This window comes from Neolamprologus multifasciatus, chromosome 6 (assembly GCF_963576455.1).
Source record: "Neolamprologus multifasciatus chromosome 6, fNeoMul1.2, whole genome shotgun sequence".
NCBI classification, from domain to species: domain Eukaryota; kingdom Metazoa; phylum Chordata; class Actinopteri; order Cichliformes; family Cichlidae; genus Neolamprologus; species Neolamprologus multifasciatus.
In genome coordinates this window covers 2,080,620-2,105,060 of record NC_140444.1, presented here as the reverse complement: position 1 = coordinate 2,105,060, position 24,441 = coordinate 2,080,620, and the positions used below count along the sequence as shown (strand labels likewise).

General features: G+C 40.7%; 1 protein-coding gene and 2 long non-coding RNA genes across 3 annotated transcripts in view; 1 reads left to right on the top strand and 2 right to left on the bottom strand.

The window, feature by feature from the left end:
- The window catches only part of sorcs3a (sortilin related VPS10 domain containing receptor 3a), a 299,340-nt gene that overhangs the window by 255,370 nt on the left and 19,529 nt on the right, over positions 1-24,441 (bottom strand). The gene's annotated exons all lie outside the window — the stretch shown is intronic.
- Positions 1-24,441, top strand: part of LOC146516124 (uncharacterized) — a 64,720-nt gene that overhangs the window by 26,649 nt on the left and 13,630 nt on the right. The gene's annotated exons all lie outside the window — the stretch shown is intronic.
- On the bottom strand, positions 47-15,290 carry LOC146516126 (uncharacterized). The gene is made up of 2 exons (XR_014874446.1): positions 453-15,290; positions 47-412 (listed from the first exon to the last, which is right to left on the bottom strand). It is a non-coding gene; the product is annotated as an uncharacterized LOC146516126 (long non-coding RNA).

Sequence of the window (24,441 nt, the reverse complement as noted above, 5' to 3'; positions counted from 1 at the left end):
CCCATGGACCAAGAAGGTCAGAGCCAACGATTTTGCTCTTTTTGCCTGTATTTAAATCAGCTCCAGTGGAATCAATCCACAATCAAGCTTCCAGGACACATTTTTCCACGGAAGCACACTAGTCGAAACAGGACACACTGCTGATGTCTTTAAAACCAATAAAATATGAAAGATAAATGGCCTGTATTTGTATAGCGCTTTTACTTGGTCCTAAGGACCCCAAAACGCTTTACACTATACACAATCATCCACACATTCACACACACTGGTGATGGCAGCTACATTGTAGCCACAGCCGCCCTGGGGCGCACTGACAGAGTCGAGGCTGCCGGACACTGGCGCCACCGGGCCCTCTGACCACCACCAGTAGGCAACGGGTGAAGTGTCTTGCCCAAGGACACAACGACCGAGACTGTCGGAGCCAGGGCTCGAACCGGCAACCTTCTGATTACAAGACGAACTCCCAACTCTTGAGCCACGATCGCCCCGAAGGTATATATTTAGTTGTTTTTATTGCTGCCTACTCATGCAGCTCTGTAAAAGCAGTTTTTTGCATTACCTTCAAAGCTAAAGCAAAGAGGGTCATGTCTTTAAAATAAAGAGTTGAATTTCTAACATCACATAATGGCAACTTTTATATGTCCATGAACAAATTCCTGATTTTAAACTTGATAGTAAAGATAATACATTACGGGCAAATTAATAGGCCTTTTAGAAGATGAATGAGACAGTTCTTGTAAATGGGTAATGGCTCATTATATTGTGGGGTGATTATTTTGTGGAATTCAATTTAAGTGAATTCAGCCCAGAGAGTCATTATGCTTATAGTTAGTCCTCTGTGTGCAATTGTGCTGCCATGCATGATGAAAAAAATGTGAGGTGACCGGAGGGTCAAATGGGGTCAAACAGACAGAAAAATGTCTTCTGCCCTGTGCTCAGCGTCACACCAGAGTGGCCTCGGCTGCGTGTTTACCCACGAGCGAGCTTAATGAAAACCCACTAAATGCGTCTATTACGTTTGCCCTGCTAACTAGCGGCAGAGCTAATAGTAAAAGAAACATCACTTCAACCTTGAAGCAGCCAACATGCTGTACTTTGCATACACTAATAACCAGCGGAAGGCAAACATTCTTGCTTCGTGGGTTTTAATCGCGACCCTGAAGTTGCTTGTTCACCTTAGGTCTAAATTAAAGCAACCGACGAAAAGAAAGGTGGATTTATGAAAGAGAAGTTGATTAACCTTGAGATTAATGTGTGTACGCCGTCAAGCTGAGGGTTACTTCATGTATCAGAATCCCTTGACCTCCTTTGTGATGTTGGACTGCAAATCTTATTGCATAAGATTACACGAGGTTGGCGGGTAACGATGAACGCGAACGTTTCCGTATTTGTTCCCAATGTTCTGGTTTCTGAGTCGTCTTCATCAACACACTTTTACTGTGTTCATTTTGCGTTTCTAGGCTGCTAATTTACTACAGAAGGAATTTGTCTAATTAAAGAATAAAGAAAAGCCAACATCTTAATGCACATAATGAGTTTAGTTTAAACTGATATAAGGTGACTCGTTGGTTTAACAGTGAGTTAAACACTAACTTGAACTGAAATGGCGAAACACGTGTTTGCGAACCTCGTGCGCTTCCTTTTAGCGTGGTGGAGGATTTTACCAGCTTTCAGTTCAGTCATTTGTCAACAGCTTAGACTTTGTATTCATGAATAAATGGATGGTGACACTTCTTGCTCCATGACAGCATGATGACCGGCAGACTCAAACCTAAACCTTGCTGCGAGGAAACAATGGTTACTGCTCCACCACCGAGCCACACTCGTTTGTGAGAGCAGCTTGATACTTTATGGCTGCCACAAATTTGAAACAATTACTTGCTGCTATTCAGACGTCTAAAAGGTCTACATTTATATATCAAATTTAGTTCAACACTCGCCTTGACAACCATGTACTTTTTAGCTTTATTTTATATTTATGGAAATATGGAAAGTGCTCAGTGGGTAAATTTCTGGCTGAAACCAGGTTTTCTTAACCCTTTAAGACCTACCATAGAACCAAGTCCGCCAGAGCTTCTATTATATTTTTACATGCTGTGGAGCCATTTTTGGGAGCATTTCAAGTTGATATACATCAATACAACCATTACAGCCTAAATTTTAATAATATGTCTGCATTAAGTGCATAGTAATTACATAAATTGCAAAAAAGTGCAATAAACTCCAAAAAAATGTAAAATCGTTTTTGGTTTTTTAACATATATTTCTAGTTAGAGAAATTTAAGAGGCTTATCCCTCAAAACTGTAAATACAAAAAAGTTGCACAAAATAGTTTCCCACCACAGGAAATTTATTTTGAGTGTGTTCATAGTTTTATTTTTGAAATACACCAATTTTTATACACTGCAGGAAAAACGAAAATAAATATTATAATGCAAATTTGCAAAAAAGCAGCATATGCATCAAAATAAACTATTTCCAGCAGTGCAATATGAGTCCTAAGCATCCCAGAAACGACACAGAAAGTCATAAAGTCAAAGATAACTTTTAAAAACACCAGTATAGGCTCATGAGGCCCTGATGGTAAAAAACTACATTTCCGCAAAAATGACGTCACTTCCGGTTTCAGACAGGTCATGGAGGACATGCGATAGTTCACGCTGATGGACGTAGGAAGTGTTATGAACAGCTGATCGGATCAGCAAAGCGTGTTTCTGGAATATTATGTTTTTGTTGCTGCAAGTGCTTTTTATGCAGTTTTTGCAAAGTTATATGTGGAAGGAAACTGTGACCGAGGACAAGCTGATGGCATAAGATGGAAGTACAACTCCTCCGGTTTCATATGCAAAAAAAATTATTGCGCTAGCTCACGTGGTTGCAGAGCTACCGGGATTTAAAAATAGTTACGCAAAACAGAGCGTGCTGCTCCGACCGGCTTTAAAGGGTTAATAGCTTGAAAAAACTGACTTTAACCTTTTGCTTTTTTCTATTTACCTAAAGCAACATAAATAAATAAATAAATAAAATTGTATTTCTATAGCACCTTTCTAGACAGAAGAAGTGCTGCACATAAGATAACAAATAATAAAAGGGCAAAGCAGACAATATAAAACAGGCAGAAACATCTTTTTAAAGATCATCCATAGACTTCTGCTACTAGAGGAATCATATTTAATGGACCAACTGCTGAAAATAGAAAATAAAAAATCATGAAAATCAAGGGTCAGAGATGTTTTCACTATCACTTCCTATGGAAGATGGACACTGTTGCAAATCAATCCTTTTCTTTCCTGGGAGATTGTGAAACCAGTCTAAAACTGACTGGTTTTATTCTAATCCACTGTCACATTTACTTGATAATGGTAAGTTTTCTCCTTAAAAAGAAATCAAAGGGAATCAGATCAAAGTGCGATGCTGTCACGTACGGCACGTCTTGTCACTCATAACCTTTGTATTCTTTTTTTTATCTTTCGGCACGTGAAACTCCTTTTCAGCCGCCGTTCGCACGCATGTACTGGCACCGGCTCAAGCTGGGAACCAAGATCCACCAGTACGAAGCTAATCCACGCTACCGTTAAACGCATCCATTCATTACCAGCGGCTGTGAAATGCACAACACTGACATTTTATAATAGTGTTGGAAATATGCAGATTTTCTAAGAGTGTTAAATACCTGAAAATCAAGTTGAGCTAAACGACAATTGGCAAAGCTCCTCGAGTGTAATACCCGGGATCAGACTGAATTAAAAGGGGATTTTCCAGCAACTCTCCATCAAGGAATTCTTCACATCGCCACTTTCATCTGTGTCTGTGTGTACAGTCTGTTCCACCGTCGAAGCATGAGACCAAAGCTGTATCTTCAGCATGGAGGAGCACTTTTCCAGACTGAGGGACAGACGTTGCCAGCTTTGTCTTGCCTCCCAGCCAAGAATACTAATTGGGCTATTTAAAGTCAGTCCGTCCCCGGCCAGAAAAGCAAACAATCCATATTTATGCCGCTTCGTGGATCATTATATCACGAGAAATGCACAGCGCATTTATCCCATACCTATGTGGCATGACTCTATTCATTCGTAAGGAGTGTGGGATGACTACAGAGTGACACGCAGGCTGTTGCATCCAGTAGTCGGCCTTTGTTTCTTCCTGACGATAAGAACTATGACTCATCTGTGTGGGTTTAATACAGTATTCCAATTGATTGATGCCACATAACATAGACCCTATAATAAATCTATTGATTTCAGCTGAAACATTGCTTCTAGATTTATGAGTTTGTGTCAACAGGAGCACACGCTCGCGCGCAGTCGTCTGGCAACTCGCATAAGACCCCATGTGGTTCGAAGGGGTGACTCAGTGTGAGAGGAAACACGTTCGCTGTGGGATCCGCGGTACAATTAATGAAGTGATGACATTATATATTTATTTACAAGTCATTAGGATTCAGGGCCCGAGGAGTCGCATCCCATCTCTGCCCGGGCTCTCTGAGGAGCGTTCGCTCTGTTTGGTCTACATAACAAAGAGCAAAATTAAAAGCTGCCATACAACCCCTCAAGCTTAAAGCACACAAAGCCTCAAGTTTGCACTGTTGATGAAGAAGCTTTAAATATGGAGGGGGGGGGGGGATTTTATGAGTGAATGTTTATAGATTTAATTAAACTACAAGACGAGACGAAAAGGAGCCCAAAGGCAAAGCGCTGCAGTTTAACAGAAGCCAGTTGTGGCTGTTGTGTGGAACGAACAATCAGCTGGAATTCTGCTTTGTATTCGCCATAATATGCTGACCGGTAATGTTTTATTAACCCTTTAAAGCCGGTCAGAGCAGCACGCTCTGTTTTGCGTAACTATTTTTAAATCCTTGTAGCTCTGCAACCACGTGAGCTAGCGCAATAATTTTTTTTGCATATGAAACCGGAGGAGTTGTACTTACATCTTATGCCATCAGCTTGTCCTCGGTCACAGTTTCCTTCCACATATAGCTTTGCAAAAACTGCATAAAAAGCACTTGCAGCAACAAGAACATAAAATTCCAGAAACACGCTTTCCTGATCCGATCAGCTGTTCATAACACTTCCTACGTCCATCAGCGTGAACTATCACATGTCCGCCATGACCTGTCTGAAATCGGAAGTGACGTCAAATGTAGTTTTTTACCATCAGGGCCTCATGAGCCTATACTGGTGTTTTTAAAAGTTATCTTTGACTTTCTGACTTTCTGTGTGGTTTCTGAGATGCTTAGGACTCATATTGCACTGCTGGAAATAGTTTATTTTGATGCATATGCTGCTTTTTTGCAAATTTGCACAATAATATTTATTTTTGTTTTTCCTGCAGTGTATAAAAATTGGTGTATTTCAAAAATAAAACTATGAAGACACTCAAAATAAATTTCCTGTGGTGGGAAACTATTTTGTGCAACTTTTTTGTATTTACAGTTTTGAGGGATAAGCCTCTTAAATTTCTCTAACTAGAAATATATGTTAAAAAAACAAAAACGATTTTCAATTTTTTTGTAGTTTATTGCACTTTTTTGCAATTTATGTAATTACTATTACTTAATGCAGACATATTATTAAAATCTGGGCTATAATGGTTGTATTGATGTATATCAACTTGAAATGCTCCCAAAAATGGCTCCACAGCATGTAAACATATAATATAAGCTCTGGCGGACTTGGTTCTATGGTAGGTCTTAAAGGGTTAAATAACGGCTGCACCGATCTTAATAGTACGATCGGGGGGGGAAACAGCAAGAGAAACACGAGGGGAGGACGTACAGCGTGCATGTGTGTTCACGTGCTCTTTGCTAATGTTTGCATGCGTGAGCGCTATTTTCCGTTTTTCTTTCCGTGAGCTGTAGGTGCGCAAACTCTCCCTGCATTTCTCATAAGCCAGAGGTGATGAAGTGGCATGGAAGACTGCCATCATTACATTATGTCATCAGTTAGTCTCATCAATTAACGTCGTGACATAACATGCCCTTCGACTATTCTGAGAGCTCATTCTCACTGTGCCCTTGCCCACATGTATCCCCTGTGACAAAAACCAAAGTGTTGCCAAGCGCTGATATTGCCGTGTGGAAGGTCGCACTAAACGAAGGGGCTTGTCCAAGTACTGACACTTTTCACATCTTACAGCAATAAAATGCCTCGCCGACTCCCAAACATGACAGGTCTGCATCAGCGTGCCGCTTCGGAGACGGTGACCTTTTTCCACACCGTGCAAACGAGTTCTCTCGGAGAGCCGGCGCAGAATGAGTGGACGAGGTCGAAGTGGCCAAATTGGAACGCAGCATGAAGAGATTACTGCAGGATGAGGTCAAGATTCAAGGCAGGGAAACCCCGGTTGGAGTGATGGATCTTCTTCTGGAACTGCTTAGAGTGGATTTAAAAATCCCAACACTGAGATAAACAAAGAAATTATCGAACCCGTGTTTGTGTCAGCATCCTCCAGCATCTCAGATCCTGGAATTATGTTTATTCTTTTGTGTTTGTCTTTTTATAATGAAGAAAAAACATGTAGATGTGCTTGTGATGAATAAAACAGCATGAAAGCTGAAACAGACGGAAAATGAAGGAATTTAATGCTGAAAAACATCAGGGCTGAAATATTAGTGGTTCAGTATTGCATCCGATTTAATCATGTTTACTGCTCGGAATATAAATTTACATCAGGTGTTTTAATCTTTTAAATCAGAGCCATTTCAAAGCTTCTGTATTTTACACTTCTTGTCCGGCTTCCAGAGCCCCACCGGCCAGGTGTCCCAAGAGCTACTGGGTCAGCTTGACGCTGCGGGCCGCTGCAGTTTGTGCAAACCAAGGCAAAAATGGGTCAGTGGTGAGAGCGGGGTTACAAATGCAATGTGACGCCAAACTCCTAGTGGAGCACAACATGGGAAAACACGCACCCACTGTATAATTTATAGAGTAGCCTTTCCAAAAATATACAAAACTGACATATCCGTTTATGCTGTGTGCAAACAAAGAGTCGAGTTTATTAGCTGATGGGCTGAGACACACCAGGTGAATATTAATGGTGCGTTTCAAAAGTTTAATGCTGGCAAACGCAGCAGGAAGCTGCTGTTGATGTGACGTTTTTAAATGGTGGCGTCATTTAGGTCGACTCTCTCGCTTTCCAACGTTTTTATGGGATATAATGCAACAGGCCAAAGAGATTAGCTTAAATACTCAGCTGAAGAACGGCATTTATTGTCCCGCAGATGTGAAAAGAATTCACTTTAAGATTTGTTGGCAACCGTTTTTGCTTTTATTCAAAGGCTTTCAGTGAAGCCACGGAGGAAAAGCATCGAGAGAAAGGAACAAAGACAGTTAACGTTGTGTACATCCTATAGAGCACTTTGCTATCAGGAGGCATTTTTACACTTGGCAGCTGGTGAAGCAATAAAAGCCAAATGAGTGCAAGTACAATAGAAACGGAGCGAATTAGTAATTAGGATTTGTGCACAGATTGGTTGTTCAACAGTATTTTTATGAAACATCGACCAGCTTTGTAATCCAAAAAGACAAAGACTTTAAACGCAACCACAAAAAAATGACCGTCTGTGATATTTCTATTTTATTTTTAATCTGACACTTTATTTTCTTTACCATTTCTTGTCATTAAAAAGCTTTAGAAAAGTGCAGCTTCTCAGCAGGAACATTACCCAGGCGCAGAGATTGTGGCTCCTCACACAAACATTATGCTTGGAGGAATTGAACCTGCTCAGAAAAAAGGAAATAACATCCAAATTGTTAAGTCAGCCTCTAGATCAAGTCAGCCATGAGCAGTTAAGCTGATGCTCAGCAGAGAAAACAAAAATGACAAAAGCACAATGTAGAATTAATGAATAGTAGTCCAACAATGGCTTTGTTTACAAATATATTATTTTATGGTTATTGCCGCTCAGAAAATACGCCAGTGTGCAAGTTATGATATGTAATATGAAGAAAGCATATATTATATTAAGGACAATTTTAGCATTTGGAGATTGGATAACACCACAAAGTGCAGGAGTCGCTGTGTAGAGCAGTGCATATGCCAGCAAATACACAACATCATCCAAACCCTGCGTGCAGACTTGTTGGAATTGAAATTTGTTGGAAAGTGCACAAAGGAAGAAGCAAAAAGTTACACTTCAATCATTCAAAACCTGCTGCATCCAATAAAAACGATAATGTAGCAGTCAAAGTACATTTAAGACAATCAAAAGAGATGAAAACATAGGACGACAGGAGAAAATGTAAGAAAAGAATCATAACAGATCTTTGTCCTCCGTGCCTCCTTCTGTGTATCTGTCTGCATCTCTGCGCGTCTTCCCGTCACTTCCTGTTTTACTTTGGTAGTCTCCTGTCTGTGTGCGCCATGTTTTGTTTTGCTTCTCTTATTTTGAAGGTACCTCGTCTCATGTGTTATGTTTAGCTTTGCATCCTGTCTCGTTGTGTGTAATTATCCCCAGCTGTGTTCCTCATGACTTTCCTGCTCCCTCGTCATTCCCTGTGTATTTAAGCCTTTTGTTTTCTTCTCTCCAGCATTGCGATCTCCTTCATACTTGTGTGCATTTCCCCGTGTGTTTAGTTATGTTTCCAGTATAGTTTTTGTATCGTCTTTTCCATTCTGAGCAATAAAGCTGCATTTTGAGTTTAGGTTTTGCCTTCACGTCTGTGTTCGGGTCCTCTCTTTTCCTCCTTGCACACAGCCAATCATGACACATTCAGCCTGCAAACCTCAGCATCCTCATACCTTTCTTATATTTTGAACGGCTACACTCCTGCAAGATCACTAACCCGTGCAGCGTCTTAAATATGAATAATAAAATCTTAAAATCTATTTAAAAACTAACTGGCAGCCAGTGTAAGGATGCTAGTATGGGAGATATGTGATCTCACTTGCACAGTGCTGCAGCTTTTTGGACCGGCTGCAGTCGGCTAACTGATGACAGACTGACACCTGAATAAAGACTCTTACAAAAGTCGAGATGAAATGAAGGCATGGATAGCTCTCTCTAAGTCTCTAAAACAGATGAATGGCTTCACTTTTGCAAGTAGCCAGAGAGGAAAGAAAGTAGTTTTGATTACAATATTAATCAAATGTTCATCAAACGTTAGATTAGCGTCAAAAATTCCTCCTAAGTTCATCGCAAAGTTTTGTTTTTTTTCATTTAAAACACAGAGACCAAACACAGTGGCCTCTGCTTTCTGTTCATTTAAATTAAGAAAGGTTAAAGCCATCCATGCCTCAACATCCTCCAAACAATCCAGTAACACCTTCAGAAGACTCACACATTTACGTTTCATTGGCAGGTAAATCTGTGAGTCGTCTGCATAACAATGAGATCTTAAATAAGCAAGTCCCAGCATAAACCTCAGGAAAAGCTCAAAGCTTTCATTTTATGAATTGTTCCGGTGAAATTGCCGTGTTGATCTGTAGCACAGTGACAGGACCTGTGACTCTTCAGCAGCTGAACTGCAGGATATGAAGCCAACAGTCTTTTACCTTTGACTGTCTTATGATCTGAAGATATCAGCAGCAGCTCATAACAAAACTCGACACTGTCTGTGTTTATGAACAAACACACACAGTTTCTACTCATCCAACAAGCACAACAGCTAGCCAGCAGCAGCAGCTCCCGCCGTTTAGTCTAATTGCAGACAACAAAGAGCTTCAAACGCTTCACCTTCACCACAGTACGCCACCAGCTGACTGCAAATCTGTGGCTTAGAAGGAAATAATGAGCGGTGAATTACTGCGTTTGGTTTCTCTTTGTTTGCAGCTGGTTCTTCAGTCTTGTGTCCTACGAGTTCAGCAGCTCATAGGTATTAACAAAATGCTATCTGAATATAATAAACTACAATGAAATATGGAGATTTCTAAAGACTGCATACAGCAAACACTTTAGTAACTTTATCAAATATTTACAGCTACATACATGAAATGTGGGTGGGAGGTGACACTGAGCCAGTGTAAAACTCTTTAGTAAGAACTGTGTCCAGTGTTGGGAAGGTTACTCTTAAAATGTATTCCATTACAGATTACAGATTACATGCCCCAAAATGTATTCTGTAACGTATTCCGTTACGTTACTCAATGAGAGTAACGTATTCTGAATACTTTGGATTACTTAATATATTATCATGCTGTTTACAACTACATGAATGTACTATTGCTGTGATTTATTACTGTTACTGAAGGTCCGCGGCTCCGAACCGTAGTAAAGGGACCTCTGACTAATACGGTGGGTTCTGTGTCGGCTCGTAGCCGAAAACTAGCTTTACTTTGTTGTCTGGGTCAACTTTGCTAGCCAGAGACAGAGAGAGGCGTTGAAAGGCTGCTCCAACAGAACTTATTGTTTCGGAGGAAAACACGAACACGGTGTACAGTCGAGTCTTAATAGCTTACTTACAACTGGGCTCGTCAGGCTCTCTTCTTGGCTGCAGTGGTTATTATTATATTTACATGCTTCCAGCTCCCGTTTCTGCTCGATGACAGCTCGTACTTTTCCTTTTTCTCCCTCCCTCGCTCACAGACACATAACGTGTATGGCAGTCCATTCTCCCTGCAGCACGGACTACACTGCCTATGATGCTACATTCTTTAGAGCTATACCTGTAGCATTCTGCCTGTTAGCTTAGCACAACAACAACAACAGGCGCTCTCTCACCCAGGAAACACGCAGAGAGAGAGCGTCACCCTGTAACCATGGCAACCGTAACGCTGCCGCCTGGAACAACAGAACGTAGCTGTCAAACAAAACCCAAACAGTCCTGACCCGCCACAATATGAAACAGGGAAGTACCGCCGTGTAATCCATTTATTTCAACAAAGTAACTGTATTCTAAATACCACCTTTTTAAACGGTAACTGTAACGGAATACAGTTACTCATATTTTGTATTTTAAATACGTAACGGCGGTACATGTATTCCGTTACTCCCCAACACTGTCTGTGTCAACAATTTAGGATGTAAACATAAAACGTACTTTTATAAAGTCTACAATATGATATCTATTTAAAATACATACCTATTCTGATATGTATTTTCAGCTGAGATTTTATATTTGGCAGCATGGGGGATTATAATATTAATATTCAAGATTAAAGAGCTGAGCCTGGTTCTGCTGGAGGTTTCTTCCTGTTAAAAAGGAGTTTTTCCTTCACACTGTCGCCAAAGTGCTGCTCATAGGGGGTCATATGATTGTTGGGTTTTTCTCTGTATCTATTATTGTAGATCTACCTTGAGGTGACTGTTGTTGTGATTTGGCGTGTATAAACTGAATTGAACTGAAATAATAATTACCATTATTGTTGCATAAAGAAGCTGTAACTATTGGACGTTTTGGTATATTACAAAATTGTCAAACTGCCATCATGCAGAGGGGTTCCACATATGTGAGATGGTATATTTTATTTTTTTGTTTCACACATGCTACAGCAGTAATTCATTCCCATACACAACCTTCCTTTCAATTAAAGTAACACTGTTTCCATGCATGAAAAGGAGCAGGAAGAAGAATAAATTCTTATAGATACCTGCCCCCTATCTTTGATAATATGGGCAGGCAACCAAAATTACACTCTGACAATTTTCTTCACAAAACAAAACAAAGCAAACAGAACAATATACTCAACAATGAGCAATACCACTAAATATCAAACTACTCTATAAAGTAGAGACGAGATGAACATAGACTCTGGGGAGTCAGACCCACGTGAAAGTGCCTTAAACTATCTTTGGGTGACCAAAAATCAAAAAGAAAGAGGCCAAACGCTATGAAATCTTTAACTTGGGTTACCTTTAACATTGCGTGCAAAGGATTTTTAAGGTAGATGATCCGATCCTTCTCAAAGGTTATGTTTAACTGCACCCCAAAAGCTGCTGCCTCCAGAGGCTAATCTAATCAAATCAAAATGTATTTATATAGCACATATTAAAACAACAGTGTTGACCATAGTGCTTCACAGTCAGTAAAAGCATGAGACAATTAAAACAAACAATAAAAGAGGAAAACAAACAATAGGTAACAACACAACAAGCTGGACCAGCCAACTAGACAGAATCAAAAGCCAAAGTAAAAAGATAAGTTTTAAGACGTGATTTAAAAGACTGGATCGACTCGGCAGTACGAATATGAGCAGGGAGGTTATTCCAGAGTCCGGGTGCCACGGATGCAAAGGCCCGGTCACCTCTCGACTTTATTCGAGACCTAGGTTGTGCTAGGAGCCTGTGATTGGACGATCTAAGTGCTCTGTTGGGATTGTATAAGTGGAGTAGTTCAGAAAGATAGCTGGGCGCTAAATTATTCAGAATATTAAAAGTGAACAAAAGAATTTTAAAATCTATGCAATATTTAACAAGGAGCCGATGTAGTTTGGCTAAAATTGGAGTGATGTGTTCATGGATTCTTGTACCTGTTAAAAGACGCGCAGCTGAAGCCGGCAAAGAGAAGAAGCTAAGTCAGCAGACTAGTCGACGAGTTCACAGGTTGTCCTGGAAGATGCCAGCGCTCCTGTCACTGTCAAAGATGACACCTCAGGACAAAGACGATCACTCGACGCGATGATCTGAAGCTTCCCTCTAAACAGACTAATGGACCAAAAGCAAAATTAACTGCTTCAGTGTAAAAGAACAGTGAATACCATCACTTCATTAGTGAAAGGTTTAGTTTTTTTTATTATTTTATTGTTTTTGTCACTTATCTGTAGCTCTGCTCAATTGATGGTCATTAGTTAAAATGCTTGGATAGCATCCCTTATTTGGCTCCCCACCATTCATGGATTAAAAGTGGAAAGATAAGGTTAGAAGACTTGAGCAAATTACTGAGCGAGAAAAAGGAAAAAGACATCAGGAGGCAGACAGAAGGGGCGGGCGCGAGTTTGATTAGACAGGCTCGGAGAAGAGTTTCTTTCAGTGCGAGGGCTGTTAATTAGCGCTACAGTTCAAAACAATCTCTACCCCCCGCTGAGTTCCAGTCTTTCTGTACGCTATCAGCCGCATGCTCTGTCACATGGCAGCCTATTCGGCGCCCTTGAAGGCCTGCACTTATGCATCGCATCCATAACTAACCAGACTAGTGCAGATCACCCTCTCCTGCTGTAATCAGCTCTCATCATCCAGTAGAAACTGACGCCGTCGATACTGCAGAAAGAACTCGGTCACAAAAGGTTTGTGATTACCTGTAAATGGTGCTGGAGCACACGATCAGGTACACGTACGATTGAATGAAAAACATTTCTTAAATTCTTTGAGTTGCTCCGAAGCTTGGAAAAGTCACAAATTTGATCCTGACTCTTGTTGTTTTGGGAAAATGTCAACTTGAATCAGTCGATCTTTTCATTTCAGCTTTTGATGAACGTCATATCCTCTAACCTTAGGTCAAATGAGAATGTCAGCTCCATCATAAAGAATCTATCATACTGTATTAAAAATAAAGATGACACGCTCCAACTTTTTCCCTGCATAGTCTGAAATCCTTTTTTGTGGGCCAGTCAGAATGCAAACGTGGTTTTCCCAGGACTTTGAAATGCCTGGTTAGTAGAGCAGCGCGATAAGGTTAGAAGACTTGAGCAAATTACTGAGCGAGAAAAAGGAAAAACAAATTTCCCAGAGGAACCCACCCGAGGGATTAATAAAGTTTTATCTATCTATATGACCAAAAATATTTATCACGATATACATTTGAAAATTTGCAATAACGATATAATTGACACTAGATAAAATATTTTACGACTCCACAACTTTATTAGTGCAAAAAAAAAACCCATCAATGTATTTTCACTTAAACAAACAGCTGTCTTTTATGTGCATTAAAGTTATATAAAAATGTAACAGTGCAAATGTAAATTCCTTACTGACAGTTTAACCAAAAGGCGTTTCCAGTGGAAATTGGCCGACATATCCTCAGCATAACCATGTATAATATCCACAAAACATAAAAAGAGGTTAAACACACACAATATGGTAACATTATGTTGAAGCGCAGTACGTATCACTCCGCGAGGCTCCGCCTACGATAGCCGTAATGCTCCGACAATCCATCAAGCGGTGCGGCTCAGTGTTGCCAACTTAGCGACTTTGTCGCTATATTTATATTTAGCGAGTTTTCAGACCACCTTAGCGACTTTTTTTTCTAAAGAGCGACAAATCTGGCGACTTTTTCTGGTATTATTGGAGACTTATTTATGACGACTTTTTGACGTGAAAGCGTGTATCGCTCTTACTCTCAACAAGCAGCGGTGCTGCTGTGGGCACCTCACCCGTGCCAAAGCGCTCAGGGGCGGAGGATAGTCCTCCCCCAGCTGCTATCAGGGCAGGAGACGTTCACACCTGTGCGTCCAAACGGCAAATGAATCGCTTATGAGCTAAGCTGCTGCTCCCGCACTGACTGTAACGCAGTCAGTTCTTCTTTTACTGTTATGCTGTTTTGTGGATCACAAGGTTTAAAACTACTTATAAACACACACTCACACACACAAAGTAACTCCACCAGAGTGCCTATTTCGGGTCACTTTTGCCGGTCCAGGCCCGGATAAACGAGCAGGTTTGGAATTGTGACATTAAAAAAACAATAATTGCTAAAATAAATTTAATTTGTAGTTCTAAATAAATTCTAAATGCATTTAGGACGTTTTTTACTCACTTTATGTCTCTTCCACGATGTTATTTCTCTCTCCAGCAGCGTAGGTTACAATTACATTAGCATGACCAATTATGCAAATTAGGTGATGACGTCATTTAGCGACTTTTAGGACAGCCAATAGCGATTTTCCTTACTGAGGAGACGGCAACACTGGCTGCGGCTTCGTAGCTTAGCAAAGTCGTACTGAAACGTGACAGATTTTCGAGCGCCGTGTACATAAAATCGTTTCGAGGTCAGTAAACACAACCAGAGTTCAAACATAAGGCACACGGGATTATAAGGGGCTCTGTCGACTTTCAGAAAAATCAAAGGATTGATTTTAAGTGCACCGTGTTTTCCAAACAACACGGTAATAACGACGGCCCGCTAGCATGCTCTACCAAAAATAGTGCTTTGTTGTGTATCTGACGGACGAAAGCTAAACCAGTTCCACACCAGTGAAGCTGCAGCATTTTTACAAACCAGTTCTGGTTCATCTGTTTCATTCAACGATCCGCTTTCCCCCTCCGTCGCCGCCGTGCTTTTTCCGCCATGTGTGTATGAAAACAAAGGCACTGCGCATGCGCGTTTTATCCATATTCTATCGTCATATTTCATTTTCTTATCATTGGCCAACATTATACTGGTATCACCGTGAACAGTATGACATGGCGCAGCCCTTCTGGTTAGTCATGTATCATTATGTATTTTTCATATAGTGTCCTGGTGAAGGAGGAAAATAAATAATGCTCTACTTTGTCCAGTTAGAGAGATCCTATCTGTCCTTTACCTGAGCTCAGCAGAGAAAAGAAAGAAGATTACAGCCGACAACTCTCATCTTCCTCTCCACCCACTCAGTCATCATCCATCAGGAGAGAAGCTCCAGTCAAAAATGATGAAGGTACTTACTTTACATCCTCTTTCTACTGGCTCAGTACTGCCATAGAAAGTCGACCTAGAGTGGAAGTGCTCTTCATCCATGCAACACACTCCTGTATGCAAATATGAGGGCTTAGAAGTTGACATAATAGGATAAATGTGGCACTAGAAAGATCATCAGGTTACCACACGTATTTCCCTGAATGTCCACTTAGTAGAAAGACGGATCGCACACTCGTGTCTCCCCTTAGAAAAACATAAGAAAAGTCTGTCGATCCATCCTCTTCCACTTATCCAATTCAGGGTTACACTGCATATTCACACCAAAGTTCACACAGAAAGGAACAAACCAGTCGCTGGGTTAGAACCCGGGACCGTCTCACTGTGAAGCAACAGCGCTGAAGCAAAATGCACCCACAGCATCCACGAAAGCAGAAGAGGACTTTAGATGTTGTTGTCTTAGAGAAAACACCTGAAATCATGTCAATCGTGTTCATACCGTAACCCTTTAAGACCTACCATAGGACCAAGTCCACCAGAGCTTATCTTTATACTTTTACATGCTGTAGAGCCACTTCTGGGAGTATTTCAAGTTGCTATACATCAATACAACCATTATAGCCCAAATTTAAATAGTATGTCTGCATTAAGTCCATAGTAACTGCATGAATTGCAAAAAAGTGCAATAAACTAGAAAAAAAGTGAAAATTGCTTTTCTATTTTTTTTTACACATTTCTAGTTGATGAAATTTAAGAGGCGTATCCCTCAAAACTAAATGCAAAACAGTTTTGAGTGTCTTCATAGTTTGATTTTTGAGATACACCAATTTTTATAAACTGCAGGAAAAACAAAAATAAATATTATTATAATGTAAATTTGCAAAAAAAACCCCAAAAACACAGCATTAACATGAACAGTGTCATTTGAGTTCTAAGCATCCCAGAAATTATACAGAAATGGTAAATGGTCTGTATTTGTATAGCACTTTACTAGCCCCCCCTAGGGACCCCAAAGCACTTTACACATCCAGTCATCCACCCATTCACACACTGGTGGAGGCAAGCTACAGTTGTAGCCACAGCTGCCCTGGGGCAGAGTGACAGAAGCGAGGCTGCCATATCGCGCCATCGGCCCCTCTGACCATCACCAGTAGGTGAAGTGTCTTGCCCAAGGACACAACGACCGAGACTGTCCAAGCCGGGACTCGAACCGGCAACCTTCCGATTACAAAGCGAGCTCCCAACTCTTGAGCCACGATCGCCCAAAAAGGCATAAACTCAAAAATTAATTTGAAAAACACCAGCATATTTTTGTTAATGTCCTTTAGGAAAAAAACATACAAACATACAATGATGATGACATACAAACATAAAAACATCCATTCCAACATACGAAGTGTTACAAACAGCTGATCGGATCAGCAAAGCGTGTTTCTGGAATATTCTGTTTTTGTTGCTGCAAGTGCTTTTTATGCAAGCTGATGGTATAAGATGTAAGTACAACTCCTCCGGTTAGTTTTCTGGTTTGCTTTAAAAATAGTTACACAAAACGGAGCATGCCTGCACCGACTGGCAACAAAGGGTTACACAAACAGTAACATCAGATCTTCCACAACACGTCTTTGGCTTATGAGCATTTTAATAGGTGAACTCCTCCACCTCACAGCTCGACAGTTCATTAATACTCTATTAGTGCTTCATCAGAAACACCCACTCTGCCAGCATCTCCTAAATATATTTACGTCTATGAACATTGAAGTAATTTTACATGGTTTCAATCACCTACGTGACCTTTCTTTGTTCGATTTTCTTTCTTCAGTATATTTGTGAGCAAATAGTGATTTTTGTGTTTGATTCTGGTGGGAAAAAAACAATCTGCTGTGAAAACGTCACATATGAGAATAATAATCGAATGTTGCTGATATTTTCTCTCACAGAAAAAGATAAATGACAGCACGGACCCCACAGTGCTTTCACATCTGTGCCGGCGAGGTACGGCCGCCATCTTCTTCCAGCCTGAGCGTTTTAATGCATTACCCCGATTGATCAGCATTCATCCCTCATCCACACTGGATTTACGGAGACACGGCCCGCGGCTGCCATAGGGCTGCCAGACCCAAACGGAAATGGCCCGAGGAGCTCTGTCATCCACCGTCCACGCTGGGAGGTTTCAGACACCGCTCACCACACGGGCTGTTTACTAATCAAGATTAACACAGTTTGTATGTATCAATAAATCACTACTGAGTGCACGTGGATGACCATGAATCTAAAAACAGGAGCAGATCTCTAATTGCTTCCCCCGGGGCTGAAGCAAATATACACCGTGGTTTTGCCTCCCAGCCTTTATTATTAGACTACAGGGAACAAATGCTTTGTTTTTAATTGCTGTAACTGTGGCTTCTGAGGGGATTTTTGAGATTTTCATTGTTAGGTACTCATGATGGCAACAAACCGATCATCCTCTGTGCCAAAGGCAAGGCTGCAGATTCATTAAACTCAATTTTACCTCTATATCAGTGTTTTTGAAAGCTAATCCCACGTCCCCGTTGAGTGAAAAGAGACATTTTCCAGCCTTAAAAGACAAACTGAGAAATTAAAAACATTGTCCAAGTACGAAAGTGAAGTATCCGGTTCCCCGCGGTGTGTTCTCCTCTTTCAGACTGAAGGGAATATTCCGAATATTCTTCGTGGCTAATGGAGAGGAAGCGGTATCTTCAAGGTCACGTAGCGAGGCTACGATAGTCGTAGCAGACAGGAGGTTCCTTAGAGGAGAGGAGGAGGTGGAGGAGCTGTGGAGATGGTTTAAGTTGCTTTCCTCGGGGAAATCTCCATCCATCTGGGGAGTCGCTGAGAGCGCAGCCAATTCACACGCTCTAACAGGCCTTTAATTTGGGGAAACATATGCCACCTCTTAGGCCTTTTGGAATCTGTTCACATGGCAGAAATTGGTTTTTATGGTGGACATTAGCTGGTGGACTAAATGAGGCATAAATAATGTTACTTACGAGTGATATACATTTAGCATTATCGTCTCAGCGCTCTCTTACTTTCTGTATCTATTATTGCCTGTGACACTAAGAAATATTAAATTACAATATGGAAATTTTTAATCCAATCATGAGAAAATATGCCCGGTGGCACTTACTTTAATAAAAAGAAGCTATATAGGTCTCAGTTTCCAAGTTAAATTTGATTCTGTCGGCATAACTCAGGCAAATCCAGGGAATTAGAAGTAAGAGAAGTATTAGAAGCATTTATTTACGTAGAAGCAGAAATGCCACAAGCACAATGCCTTCATTTAATTGTTAATTATTTCTCCTCTTGGGGTTTGTTAAAAAAAGCAACATGTCACTTTTGTACTGACCATAAAAAGGTAAATGATTATATAAGATGTTCCTGAGTGCAAAGACTTGATGCTCAGAGATTTAAATCCAGATGATAGAAGAAAAGAAACGACTTCTACGTCTGTTGTTGTTTTGTGTAGTCAGACCTCTTTCATGGGTGGGGCTACTTCACACAATCCCCACCACAAGCTCTTTTCCTTGCAGCGTGCATGTTTCCCACGGGTCCACGCACAGTCTCCAGCCTCCCTCCGCCCGTCTTCTGCTTACTGGCCCGAATTCACGGCGGATTATTTACACCCAGCAAATGCTGCGATATTGCAACGATGTCAAGTTTGCACTTTGTTCTTTATAGTTCCTTCAAACCGCCTCCTGCCACAACACGCCACCGCAGCGAGACAAGTTTGCCACTACAACGGCGGCCCCCCGAGGGAGCAATAAGAAACGTGGAGTGGGCTCTTTCAGTAATTTCGGGCCCGGCCCCCACCACGCACATCAGAGCCCGAGGAGCAGATACGGTCCGAATTGTGAATCCACCCACACTGCATGTCACTCTCAATAACGCAAAACCTGTGAGTATGCCATCTACGCCGGCCCCACGTATGCACGTGCACGCACACACCTACGCACACACTATGTAGCACACGTGTACGGGAAAGTGCAACTGCACAAATGTGTCTGATTGCACATTCGACATATTTGCAGATAACTACAGGTATTTCACACCACTACGTTCCTTTTGCACCTTTTCAGACTGCTCCCAGTCATGCTCCTGCTCTAATTATCTATAATCTTTGCTTGATGTTGCATCTAAGGTTTGAGTGGGAGCTTGGCAATGTTGGCGCGCTCTTTGTCTGCCTCCTGATAGAACACTTTCCACTCGGCTGAATTATCCACTCCATGATGACACGATGCAGCAGAGCAAAAAATGATGCTCCCCAGACTCCGGTGTATTCAGATTCTTTCAAATGGATCCCCACCCCCCACCTATTACACACACACACACACACACACACACACACACACACACAGCCGACACAGGGAACATGGCCTGTTATGGATCAAGGGTCTTTGATATCCAACCGATAAGAAAATATGATTAAATTATTTTGAAGAATAATTTACTGCATAGGTGTGAAAACAAACATGGCAGCGAAATGTCTGATAGGCAGCCAACTACGGGCTCGTGTGACCACGGTGCTAAAATTTGCTCTGGCGTGGTTTGATCCTCATTTAGATGCTGCAGACTGCAGTAACTCAGCACATCACTTCATTAGTTCGTCATTTCGGGAAATCACACGTTTACAGTTATGAAACATGCACATGTTCTATTACCAAGTGGAATAACTGGAAAGATTTTAATTTAGATTATTTTAATTTCCGTGCATAAGCAGGTTGCAGCGCTTTTATTAACTCACATTTTCTGTGGATAATTTGGGTTGCACTAACCGCACCTCTCTCCCTGATCGTCTGTCAGTCCCTAAGATCAGCCGTTTAATACTCTGGGTGGCCATCACTGTGATGCTTCCACTGACCTTTGAACCTGTGTTGACAATTCAACCACCTCAAGTTGCCGTGGGGCCTCGTGTGTGCTGGTTGGCATTGCAATGACATGTTAAGTAAGGACAGAAAAAGCTGAGAAGCTGCTTCCATGTTTGGGAAAACAAGACGTGACACACTATGTGTAAAATATCCCTAATATGCTATTGTGCTACATTAATGTGTGTTTGTCATGTGGAGGTTTGCATCAGTGTGTTTGCACATGGATACGTCACCATAGCAATAGCTGCACAATCTATATGATGAAGCCACTGCTGAGTGTAACAAGTGAGTCATTATTGTGTGTCTGAGTGTCAAATAAAGACACTGAGACGTCAGCCCCTCCCCTCCTCCTCTCTTTCTCCTTTCCTGTCACTCTCTGTCATCTGCTACCAAGCAGCAAAGCAAAGCATGAACTCCTTAAAATAACCTGTGAGGAAAAAAACTGCCCAAAGATAGTGAAGTGGCAAGTTCCATATTTGGGACGCCACCGGTCAAGGACGGAATCCCACCAGAACTTCGTGCCCCTGTGTGACCGCTGTCGTCTGAAATAAAGATAAGTAAGATGTTTGTTTCAGTTTGTAAGCGTAGGGTTTAATTTAACAAAACAATGCAGTACATCCTCTGCTCACCAAGGTTATTATCGTTAACGAAAACTAACGAAATAACGAAAACTAGAAGTGAAAAAACATTTTCGTTAACGGAAATAAAAATAAAAACAAAAAAGGGAAAACTAACTAAAACTATAATGAGTGTTCACAAAACTAACTAAAATTAACTGAATTTATAGCAAAAATGTGTTTAGTTTTCATTGATGTGTGCGTGTCATACAAGAGTCAAGGGTGAAAATGAAGTTTAGTTTCCAGATTTTTTTCTTGCTGTGTCTCATTATGCCAGCAGGTGGCAGCACATTAGTCGAGTCGTCTGTGTCGCTGCTCCGTCCACGCGCAGAATCATGTCAGGAAAAGTCGGGAGCCAGAGTCCAATTTGGGATTACTTTGAATATGACTGTGTTTTGGATAAAGCAAGTGTCTTGTAGTGGAAACAGACAAATTATGAGGGACATTTCTAAAGGGAAAAAAAATCCCACAAACCTTAAAGTGCACTTGAAAAGCTCACACAAGAAGGCTAACCTAGCTTACCTTGAGAAGGTAAGGGAGCACACTCAACCCTCATCCCCAGAAAACAGAAGCTAACCTCAGGCAAGGCAGCGTGATGCATCCCGAGACAACAGGACGGGGATATCTACACAACTGTGTGAGTCAATTACCTTCAAAAAGTTTATCAATTCACTTGAACCAAAATTACGAACACCCGGTGCTGCGAGAGTTAATAGTCTCATTGGGGCCAAGATATACATTTTATAGTTGCCTGGTATCAATGGTTGTTCATCTGCCTTTATTTATTTATTTATTTAAAGAACCCATAGGTGGGAATGTGAGTTGTCTGTCTCTGCGTGTTAGCCCTGCGACAGACAGGCGACCTGTCCAGGGTGCAGTATGGTAGCTGGAATAGCAACATACCCAAGGATGAGCAGAATGACTGATATGATGAAACTGGGATTTTGTTACACTTAATTATTGCAAAAACAACTAAAACTATAACTGAAACTAATCAAAACTAAACTGAAACTAAGGATTTTCAAAAAAATAAAAACTAAACTAAACTAGCAAACAATTGGTAAAAACGAATTAAAACTGATATAAAATTGAAAATCTGAAGTCAAAACTAAATAAAAATAAAAACTAATGAAAATTGCAAAACTATTAAAACCCTGCTGCTCACGCATTGTGACCCTTGATTTGTGTTTTTATAACATCACTGGAAGCAATGATGCACATGCTGCTCTGCTCTTTATAGTTTATAGCCAAAAACATTTGGTTGCAAAGTGTGAGACCACAGTTCTAGTTCGTGTCTGTACGATCCCAACTCTGAAAACACAGAAAGCAAATCCCAGAAACCCATGTTTGTATTCATGGCAGACTTTACATCTCAACAAAAAGTTTGAAAAGTAAGTGATACTAAAAAGAAACAGCTGGATAAACATTTTGCAACTAAAAGGAGCATTTGCGTGCAAATTGTGAGAAAAATGTTCATCAACAACAAAAAAAACCTTAAACTTCCAAAATCGAATCATCTACGGCACATAATTTCACCAACAAAGTCTGAGAGAGAAAAAGCTCTGTGTGCAAGGGACGATCTTCAGGCCCTCAGGCAGCCGTGGATAAAACGGAGACATGATTCTGTCATGGGAATCAGTGCATGGGCTCAGAGTCACTGTCTGCAAGCACAGCTCGCCGTGCCATCCACAAATTAAGACTAAAGCACAAAAAATCGATACTGTGTAGTATGGTGATATTTTGTTTGCTAATAATGTATCGATACAGGGACAGCAGAAATCGATATTTTGTTACAAAACTTTTTCTGAGCAAGAATCCTGACATTCTTTCACTGTCCAAATGTGTTTAACTTTTTTTTTTGGCAGCAATAAACATGTTTTATTTTAATTAAGTTTAAAACTTTTTTATTTAATGTAAAATTCTATTTTGTTTTAATTTACTTTCAAATTCTTCAGTTGCTGAAGGGGCTGCATAGTTTTCATAAACTGCATAGTTCAGAATAGCTATAATTGTACCAGATGGTTGATTCAGTTAAGTTGGACTAGACTGTAATACAAACCGTTCAGTTTGTCAACAATCAAACTGAAATGAGAGAAAGACTGAGTGTGAGACTTTGATATTAGAGAAAATGAATATTGATAAAGTTTACCTTTATGTACAGAATCTGAATATCGCAAAATATTTTAAAAGATTGCAATAATATCGTATCGTGCGTTAAGTGTTGTGATAATATCGTATCGTATCGTATCGAGGGATCTATGGTGATTCCCACCTCTATAAAGCACCATCATGCAAAGAAAATCAAATCAAATCAAATCAATTTATTTATATAGCACTTTTCACAGGATAGAAACCACAAAGTGCTTCACAGTAATATAAAACAGAAATACATAAAATACATTAATAATAAAACACAGCACAAATCTAATTAAAAGCCAATCTAAATAAATGAGTCTTAAGCTGCTTTTTAAAAGAATAAATACAATCAAGGCAACGTAATGATGTAGGGAGAGCATTCCACAACTTGGGGGCCACCGCTCTAAAAGATCTATCTCCTCTGGTCTTAAAACGAGTTCGTGGGACTACCAACAGCCTTTGATTAGAAGAATAAGAAGAAAACGCCAAATGTGACCAGAAAAGCCGCCGTCGTCTCTGGACCAAAGCTCGGTTAAACCTGTGCTGAAGTCTGAACAGTTTTTGATTTCGTGGACGCCGCAAAAGAGGACAGAAGTCATCCGGCTCTGTGATGTTACCTGGTAAAGATCCATCAATGCTGAAAGGTACATACAGATTTTAGAGAAACATGTTCTCCCATCCAGAACACGTCTGTTACAGGGAAGCCCCATATTCATCAGGAAGATGCTAAACCACTTAGTTCAGCATGGCCTCCTCCTAGAAGAATCCAGCTGCTACAATCCAGACCTCTCACCAAATGAGAGCATTTGGCTCATGAGACAGAAACTACAACAAAGATGCTGCAGGACTGCAGAGCAGCTAGAATTGTCCATCAGACAACAACAGGACAAAACGTCTCTTGTCGTGCTGCTGCCATCAAACCCAAAAATGAACTTTGTTTTCTCAGTTTTCATATTTGATTATTGATCAAAATTTAACAGTTTTTCTTTACCAGCTTTGTTGGAATTGGTGTTGTATGAACTAAAGTACAGATGAACAGAAAAAAATATACCAATTCAATTTACTGGGCTGATATTCACAGTTTAATTGTGATTTTGGGCAGACGACACACTGTTACTTCTGCTATTTGAACCAGTTTTGATGACCAGCCTCAGAAAAATAAACACTTTGGTCCAAATATGGTCTCTTTGAGCTTCGAGGGTGGCATCAGAGGGTGGCACACTTATGGTGCAACTGTGAGACAGAGATATTTGTTCCCTGGTAACATGAAAATATAATCCCAGTCAACAAAACTTCAAACTTCACAGCAGACCA